Consider the following 6,468-nt stretch of genomic DNA (forward strand, 5'->3'; position numbering starts at 1 on the left):
CAACTATCTACCACTCTCCGAGGACGACGTGAGCCTCGCCGACAAAGATTTTATCGTGCCAGAGGAACCCCTCGAACAAAAACGCTTTAAGCGCCGGCTAATAGCCACGGCGAGAAGCCTAAAAAAGAAACAGTAGAAGCTTCAAGCTGACCAAGATCTGATCAACGACAGATGGACTAATGTCCTGGCAGCCGAAGAATACGGCCTCGAGCGCCCAACAAAGAGTTACCCGAAGCGTAAGCTGCTGCCCCAATTCGACGATGAGGCGCTGGAGCCTATACCACCCGCGCGTAATGTGGCTGACGGACCCGATCGACCACCACGTGGCCGGGACAGAACGTCAACTCAAGCCGAACACCAGCCTGCAGCACCTCGTCGTAAAAGTAGAGAAACAACAGCTCGGGGATACACATATGACCTACGACAGGACCTGGAAAATAGAACGGGTCAGTCCAAATCAATCTACGGATCGCGGGGGCGTGCACCGACGCTATAAGATGGCTATCAAGCCTGGCGCGACAAGCATAATCACGCCCGGGCCAAAAACCGCATATGGATTTCATCCGAACTGCGTCGCGACATGGCCCGATACAGAGGCACCGCACACACCCTATGCTTCACCTATGAGGTAATGGAGCACCAGTTCCCTAGAGGGTTTAAACCCGTGAACATCGAATCATACGACGGCACAACAGATCCAGTAGTATGGATTGAAGATTTTCTTCTCCACATTCACATGGCTCGCGGTGATGATCTACACGCCATCAAATACCTTCCCCTAAAACTTAAGGGGCCAGCTCGGCACTGGTTAAACAGCCTCCCAGAAAACTCTATTGGAAGCTGGGAAGACTTGGAAGATGCCTTTAGAGACAACTTCCAAGGCACTTATATCCGGCCTCCGGACGCCGATGACCTCAGTCATATAGTCCAACAGCCCGGAGAGTCGGCCAGGAAATTCTGGACCAGGTTCCTAATTAAAAAGAACCAGATTGTCGACTATCCGGATGCCGAAGCCCTAGCGGCCTTCAAACATAGCATCTGCGACGAATGGCTCGCCCGGCACCTCAGCCAAGAAAAGCCGAAGTCCATGGCAGCCCTTACAGCACTAATGACCCGCTTCTGCGTAGGCGAGGATAGCTGGCTAGCCCGTAGCGGTAACAGTACCAGCGACCCCGGCACTTCCGAAGCCAGAAGCGGCAACGGAAGGCCCCGACGCAACAAACATAAGCGTCAGAGCAACAATGATGATACATAGAATACGGCAGTCAACGCTGGATTCGGTGGCTCCAAATCCGGTCAACGGAAGAAGCCAGTCAAACGAAACAAAGACGGTTCATCAAACCTGGACCGGACACTTGATCGACCCTGCCAGATCCACGGCACTCCTGATAAGCCTGCCAACCACACCAACAGAAGTTGTTGGGTCTTCAAACAGGCCGGCAAGTTAAATGTCAAACATAAGGAGAAAGGGTCGCCTAGTGAGGATGACGACGAGGAACCTCGCGCACCGAAAACAGGGGGGCAGAAGAAATTTCCCCCCGAAGTCAAAACGGTGAATATGATATACGTCACCCATATCCCCAAGAGGGAGCGCAAGCGCGCGCTAAGGGACGTCTATGCGATAGAGCCAGTCGCCCCAAAATTCAACCCATGGTCAGCCTGTCCGATCACCTTCGATCGCAGGGACCATCCGACCAGTATCCGTCACGGAGGTTCGGCCGCATTAGTCCTCGATTCAATCATCGATGGATTCAACCTTACGCGAGTCCTCATGGACGGCAGCAGTAGCCTTAACCTGCTCTATCAGGACACAGTCCGCAAGATGGGTATTGATTCGTCAAGAATCAAGCCCACTAAAACTACTTTTAAAGGAGTAATACCCGGTGTAGAGGCCCGCTGCACGGGCTCAATCACATCGGAAGTGGTCTTCGGTTCGCCAGACAACTTCCACAGCGAAGACTTGATCTTCGATATCGTCCCCTTCCACAGTGGCTACCACGCACTGCTCGGACGAACCGCGTTCGATCGCTTCAATGCAGTCCCGCACTATGCCTATCTCAAACTCAAGATGCCCGGACCATGTGGTGTTATAACAGTCAATGGAAAAATGGAACGCTCCCTCTGCACTGAGGAGCACACCGCATGTAACGCCCCGAGACCGACGCTTCAGAAGACTTCCTTATTTCGTGATCGCCGTGTGTTCCTTTTGGTGCTTGCTCTTCTATTTTTGCATTGCATCGGCACTTCGTTGCCGCCATGTTTTAAAACATGCATCCCCTCGTAGTGGCCGCGCCCCCCTTGCTTCCGCTGACCCTTCCGAGACCAACCTCGTTCTTCGTTTTCCCTCTTGCTTAAACCGGAGTCCCTCTTTGCACAGTGCATCGCCCCCTCGCGCGCGTCCGAAATTTGTCCCGAACCCGAACCGGATTTTCGTTACCGTTGGGTCCGGAACATCCCCTAACATCTACAAAACATCTCCGTTTTCTTAATTGGGCTCCCTAACCTAATTTTCCCGGACGTCCGATGATGAACGGAGGGACCGGATACCCCTAAACTATCCCCTACCTATACAAATAGTGGGAAACCCTAGATACTAGGGATCCTGTCCCATCCATCCATTTCGTGTCGCCGCCACCCACTCACCAAATCCCCATCGGGATCCCCTCCCGATCCAGCCAACCACCTCCCTCCTGTTTTCAGCCACCACCCAATTCCTTCGATCCAACCACCGGGCACCTCGGCCACCTCCTTCCTCGGCTCCTGCCCGAGCGCTCCTCTCCTCGCCGGAGCACAGGACCCCCTCTGCCGCCGGTGAGATGCCCTGGTGCGGCTCCTCCGTTTTCCCCTGCACCCCCCCCCCCCCCCCCCCCGTGCCTCACATCTCCCTCTCGACCTCCTAATGCAGCGCCATGGATGGCTGCAGTCCAAGCCACGTCCTTGCCCGGCCTCTCGCGCGCCCGAGCTCCACCTTGCGTGCCCGCCTCCTCGCCCTCGTGGCCGAAGCAGCCGAACAGGAACCGAGCGCCCCCGAGCCCAGTCCCCGTGCTGCCTCTCCAGCCGCCGCCGACCTCCTTCGCCTCGTCCGCGGCGCCCGAGCACCGCCTGGAGCCGCGACTCCCGTCGGACCTCCTCCTGCCCGAGGCTGCTGCCTCCTCGTCGTCTTCCTCGAGCAGGAGCTCACGCCCGAGCTCCATTGCCACCCAGTGCCCCTCGCCGGAGCAACACCAGCAGGACCCTGCGGACTCCTCTGCCCTCCCCTCGAGCCGGCCGCAAGCTGCTCCATCACCAGGCTGGCTCCATCGCGCCTTCTCCTTGGGTCCCTCCTCCTCGCTCTCTCTCTCTCACACACACATCTCTCTCTCTGTACTTGCCGCAGCAAGGAACCGCCGCCGCCAAGGACTTGCCGGGAGCGGCGCCATGGCCTCGGATCTAGCCGGTTCCCGCGGTCCCTCGCCCCGCCAAGTCCCTCGTTGTCTCCGCCGCCTCTGCCTCGCCGGAGTTCCTCCGCCTCGCCTGTGCCGACCTCTGCTTCCCCTACTTCGAGCGAGACGGGACGACGCGCCCCTGCTCCTCGCGTTGACCGCGCCTCCAGCGCCTGGGCCAGCATCCTCCAGCCCCAGGTGGCCACTTCGTCAGCCCGAGCGGCCAGGCCTGCAGCGAGCTCCACCCACGGGCCAAGGCCCATGGTGAGGCCCCAGCGCCCTTTGTTTTTTTCCTCTGTTGGGCTTCCTATTCACTTTCGGCCCATGTGATGTTTTTTCAGGATCTGCGAATTTCTCTATTATCCAGAGAATTACTGTTTTACAGAAAACCCCTTGCACTTCATGCATTTAATAACTCCACAACCGTGCATCGGATTAAAACAAACTAAATATGTAAAATGCTTAGAATTTTGTGTAGTTTAATAATATGCCACTTTCACCCTTGTTAAAATTGTTTAAAATGCTGTTTGTTTAAATTTGCTTAAATGCCATGCTAAAATGATTTAATTCATAACTAATTAACCGTAACTCGGATTTAAATAAACTATATATGTAACTTGCTTGGAAAAATGCCTAGTTTAACCTGGTGCACTTCATTTTGCTGTTTAACAACATTAAAAATTGTGTTTAGGGCAGAAAAGTACCAAATCTAAATTATGGACATGAGGATTTTCCGGGAATTGTTGTTTGTCATTCCGGCCTCATTTAAATTGCCTTAAATGTGTAGTTTACTTATGTCTCACCTCTTGCCATGGTTAATAACATTTAATATTGTTGGGTCCATAAACGGGAGAGAACTAAATAATTAAATGTGGTGTTTTGTCAATATGCAACTCGTTGCATATTGAGCTCCACTTAACTTGTAGTATTGTTTGTTGCACTTTGCCATGCCATGCATATTTAAACCGGACATGCATCATGTTTGTTTTTGCATCATGCCATGTGTATGTGCTGGTTGTTTACTATGTTGTTTGTTTCTTTCCGGGTTGCTTCTCTCGTTAGCTTCGGTTTCTTTCTGGAGTTGTGAGGATTCGTTCGACTCCGTTTGTTTGTCTTCTTCATGGACTCGTTCTTCTTCCTTGCGGGATCTCAGGCAAGATGACCATACCCTCGAAATCACTTCTATCTTTGCTTGCTAGTTGTCCGTTCTATTGCTATGCTGCGCTACCTACCTCTTGCTATATCATGCCTCCCATACTACCATGTCACCTCTAACCTTTGTCACCCTTCCTAGCAAACCGTTGTTTGGCTATGTTACCGCTTTTGCTCAGCCCCTCTTATAGCGTTGCTAGCTGCAGGTGAAGTTGAAGATTGCTCCATGTTGGATTATGTTTATGTTGGGATATCACAATATCTCTTATATTATTAATGCATCTATATACTTGGTAAAGGGTGGAAGGCTCGGCCTTATGCCTGGTGTTTTGTTCCACTCTTGCCGCCCTAGTTTCCGTCATACCGGTGTTATGTTCCTTGATTTTGCGTTCCTTACGCGGTTGGGTGATTTATGGGACCCCCTTGACAGTTCGCTTTGAATAAAACTCCTCCAGCAAGGCCCAACCTTGGTTTTACCATTTGCTACCACCTATCCCCTTTTCCCTTGGGTTCTGCAGACTCAAGGGCCATCTTTATTTTAGACCCCCCCGGGCCAGTGCTCCTTCGAGTGTTGGTCCGAACCGAGCAGCCTGCGGGGCCACCTCGGGGAAACTCGAGGTCTGGTTTTACTCGTAGCTTGACTTATCCGGTGTGCCCTGAGAACGAGATATGTGCAGCTCCTATCGGGATTTGTCGGCACATTCGGGCGACTTTGCTGGTCTTGTTTTACCATTGTCGAAATGTCTTGTAAACCGGGATTCCGAGACTGATCGGGTCTTCCTGGGAGAAGGTTTATCCTTCGTTGACCGTGAGAGCTTATAATGGGCTAAGTTGGGAACACCCCTGCAGGGTATAAACTTTCGAGAGCCGTGCCCGCGGTTATGTGGCAGATGGGAATCTGTTAATATCCGGTTGTAGAGTACTTGACACTTGACTTAATTAAAACGCATCAACCGCGTGTGTAGCCGTGATGGTCTCTTCTCGGTGGAGTCCGGGAAGTGAACACGGTTTCTGGGTTATGTTTGACGTAAGTAGGAGTTCAGGATCACTTCTTGATCATTGCTAGTTCACGACCGTTCCTTTGCTTCTCTTCTCGCTCTTATTTGCGTATGTTAGCCACCATATATGCTTAGTGCCTGCTGCAGCTCCACCTCATTACACCATCCTTTCCTATAAGCTTAAATAGTCTTGATCTCGCGGGTGTGAGATTGCTGAGTCCTCGTGACTCACAGATACTTCCAAAACAGTTGCAGGTGCCGATGATACCAGTGCAGGTGACGCAACTGAGCTCAAGTGGGAGCTCGATGAAGATCTTGTTCGTTATGTTGTTTCGTTTTTCTGTTGATCAGTAGTGGTGCCCAGTTGGGACGATCAGGGATCTAGCAGTTGGGTTGTCTTCTTTTATTTTGGTTCCGTAGAGGGACCTATGTGTGTACCTTGAATGATGTATGATTTATTTATGTATTGTGTGAAGTGGCGATTGTAAGCCAACTCTTTATCCCATTCTTGTTCATTACATGGGCTTGTGTGAAGATGACCCTTCTTGCGACAAAACCACAATGCGGTTATGCCTCTAAGTCGTGCCTCGACACGTGGGAGATATAGCCGCATCGTGGGCGTTACAAGTTGGTAATCAGAGCCATCCCCGACTTAGGAGCCCCCTGCTTGATCGAATCGCTGGCATTGTTGAGTCTAGAACAAAAATGTTTTGAGTCTTAGGATTATATATATCGGAGAGTAGGATTCTTTGTACTCCTCAGTCCCTTCGTCGCTCTGGTGACGTCTCCTGACGTAGAAGTTTTGACTCTTCTCTCCTCAAATTTCACTATAAAAAAAATTTAGGATCACGCGGGTATCTTAGAATCGTTCCGATGGTTTTGTGATGAGAACATTG

The sequence above is a fragment of the Aegilops tauschii genome, chromosome 3, assembly GCF_002575655.3.
Source record: "Aegilops tauschii subsp. strangulata cultivar AL8/78 chromosome 3, Aet v6.0, whole genome shotgun sequence".
In the NCBI taxonomy this organism is placed as follows: domain Eukaryota; kingdom Viridiplantae; phylum Streptophyta; class Magnoliopsida; order Poales; family Poaceae; genus Aegilops; species Aegilops tauschii.